This window comes from Symphalangus syndactylus, chromosome 5 (assembly GCF_028878055.3).
Source record: "Symphalangus syndactylus isolate Jambi chromosome 5, NHGRI_mSymSyn1-v2.1_pri, whole genome shotgun sequence".
In the NCBI taxonomy this organism is placed as follows: Eukaryota; Metazoa; Chordata; class Mammalia; order Primates; family Hylobatidae; genus Symphalangus; species Symphalangus syndactylus.
The window spans coordinates 27,631,159-27,634,249 of NC_072427.2; the positions used below are offsets into that span (position 1 = coordinate 27,631,159).

At 46.7% G+C, this 3,091-nt stretch overlaps 1 long non-coding RNA gene across 1 annotated transcript; it reads left to right on the forward strand.

Annotated features, from left to right (window-relative positions):
* Nucleotides 1-616: 616 nt before the first annotated feature.
* Nucleotides 617-2,043, forward strand: LOC129481965 (uncharacterized). The gene is made up of 3 exons (XR_008657557.1): nucleotides 617-667; nucleotides 751-832; nucleotides 2,020-2,043. It is a non-coding gene; the product is annotated as an uncharacterized lncRNA (long non-coding RNA).
* Nucleotides 2,044-3,091: the final 1,048 nt, after the last annotated feature.

Genomic DNA, 3,091 nt, shown 5'->3' on the forward strand with positions numbered 1-3,091 from the left:
ACCCCCTCGATCTCTCAAAAAAAAAGAAAGAAGAAAAGGTAGTTTCATGTTAATTTCAACATGCATTGGGAAATATCTGTATTTATATATTTATATAACAAGTCCTTCAATTGCTTAGAATAAAGCTATTTCATTTTTAAATTATAAAAGGGAGTTGAAAAATAGTAAACAATGTACAATACCCCAGAGGAAAGCAAATATGGCAAAACTATTGAAGGTGATAAAGAAATTGATTGGAAAATAGTGGTCTTGATTCTTTTTTTTTTTTTTTTTAAGAGATGGAGTCTCACTCTGTCGCCCAGGCTGGAGTGCAGTGGTGTGATCTTGGCTCACTGCAACCTCTGCCTCCCGTGTTCTAGCAATTATCCTGCCTCAGCGTCCGGAATAGCTGGGATTACAGGTGCACAGCACCACGCTGGCTAATTTTTTGTATTTTAGTAGAGACGGGGTTTCACTGTGTTGCCCGGCTGGTCTCGAACTCCTGAGCTCAGGCAGTCAACCTGCCTCAGCCTCCGAAAGTGCTAGGCGTGAGCTACCGCACCTAGCCAATTCTTGAAGTTGAAAACCAGTGAGGGTAGCAATCACTTCTGTGACAGTAGAGGCTGGTGCAGAGGCATTTTGCCTTACACACAGAGCAGACACAAACTTCTGCGATCAACAAACTCAGGTGGGCAAAACTGCAGTTTTATTTTCTGTAACTCAATGGAAAAAGAAAATTTTACAGCTCTCCACCCTTCCTCCTAATGGCAGGACATTTAATCTGTTCGTTTTGAGAGACAGGACCAGCTGGATTTCCTAGGCCAACTAAGAATCCCTAAGCCTAGCTGGGAAGGTGACCACATCCACCTATAAACACGGGGCTTGCAATTTAGCTCATACCCAACCAATCAAGTAATAAAGAGAGCTCACTAAAATGCTAATTAGGCAAAAACAGGAGGTAAAGAAATAGCCAATTATCTATTGCCTGAGAGCACAGCAGGAGGAACAACAATCAGGATATAAACGCAGGCATTCCAGCCGGCAACGGCAACGGCTACCCACTTTGGGTCCCCTCCCTTTGTATGGGAGCTCTGTTTTCACTCTATTAAATCTTGCAACTGGCGGGGCGTGGTGGCTTATGTCTGTAATCCCAGCACTTTGGGAGCCTGAGGCAGGCAGATCACGAGGTCAGCAGATTGAGACCATCCTGGCTAACATGGTGAAACCCTGTCTCTACTAAAAATACAAAAAAAACTAGCCGGGCATGGTGGCGGGCGCCTGTAGTCCCAGCTACTAGGGAGGCTGAGGCCGAGAATGGCGTGAACCCCAGGAGGCGGAGCTTGCAGTGAGCGGAGATCGCACCACTGCACTCCAGCCTGGGCAACAGAGCGAGACTCCGTCTCAAAAAAAAAAAAAAATCTTGCAAATCTTTTCTGGTTCATGTTTGTTACAGCTCAAGCTGAGCTTTTGCTCGCCATCCACCACTGCTGTTTGCCGCCATTGCAGGCGCTTCACTGACTGCCATCCCTCTGGATCCCGCAGGGTGTCTGCTGTGCTCCTGATCCAAGGAGGCACCCATTGCCTCTCCCGATCGGGCTAAAGGCTTGCCATTGTTCCTGCACAGCTAAGGGCCCGGGTTCATCCTAATCGAGCTCAACACTAGTCACTGGGTTCCACGGTTCTCTTCCGTGACCCACGGTTTCTAATAGAGCTATAACACTCACCACATGGCCCCAGATTCCATTCCTTGGAATCCATGAGGCCAAGAACCCCAGGTCAGAGAACACGAGGCTTGCCACCATCTTGGAAGCCGCCCACCACCATCTTGGGAGCTCTGGAAGCAAGGAACCCCCTCATAACAGTTTCACAAAAACTGTCATTTTCAAGTTTAAACTCAGTCAAGTCCTAGCGTCCCATTTCTAGGAATTTATCCTAGACGTAGACTAGCTTAAGTACGAACCACGCAAGGATAAGATTCTTCATCGCAGCTTCGTCTGTAACAGCAAAACACTGAAAACAACCTCAATGTTCATCCTGCAGGGCTGTTGAAATGCATCTCGGGCCAGACCCTCCGTGAAATGCTGTGCATACCCCCAAAAAAGAGAACCAGGAAGTTCTCCAGGCAAAAAGATGAAAAGTTCTCCAGCAAATGTTGTCAAGTATAAGAAGATACGAAACTGTGTCTGCCATATGTTAGCATTTGTATATATCCAAGATATTTCTAGAATGATGCAAAAAAGAAAGTTTTAACAGTGGTGGCTCTGGAGAGGAAAAATGAGTGAAGGATGGTGGGGAGAGGGACAGAAAAGTGGGAGGAAAATTTAATTTTTACTGTGAAGCCGTTTTTACCTTTTAAAACATTGTATTGAGGTGAAATTCACATAACATTAAATTCACCATTTTAAAGTGTAGGGTTCATGGCTGGGCATGATGGCTCACACCTATAATCCCAGAACCTTGGGAAGCTGAGACAGGAGGATCCTTTGAGGCCAGGAATTCAGGACTAGCCTGGGAAACATAGCAAGACCTTGTCTCTCCAAAAAAAAATTTAAAAATTAGCCAGGCATGGTGGTACATGCCTGTAGTCCCAGCCACACAGGAGGCTGAGGTGGGAGGATCACTAGAGCCTGGGAGTTTGAGGCTGCAGCGAGCTACAGTCACACCACTGCATTCCAGCTATGGTCACACCACTGCATTCCAGCCTGAGCAACAGAATGAGACCCTGTCTCAAAAAAAAAAAAAAAAAAGTGTACAATTCAGTGGCATTTAATACATTCACAGTGTTGTGCAACCATCATCTCTATCTAGATTCAAAACATGTTCATCCAAAAGGAGACCTCATACCTGAAAGGGTGACTCTGTAGGCTCAGATTCAGACCACACCACACCGGTTGCAGTCAAGAGGTCTTTATTGGAGGAGTCCGAGGGAGAGCCGAAGCGGAAGAAGAAAAAGAGCGAAGGCTCTGCAGCCTCCGTCTTTTAAGGACGTTACGTGGGGGTCGCTGGTTGGCTGAGGGGCTGGGTCTAGGCTGAGGCGGGAAGGCGTGACCTCTGATTGGCTCCTTTTGGCGGGCCTGTGTTGGGGAGGAAGAAGAACCCAGAACCAGCGCCA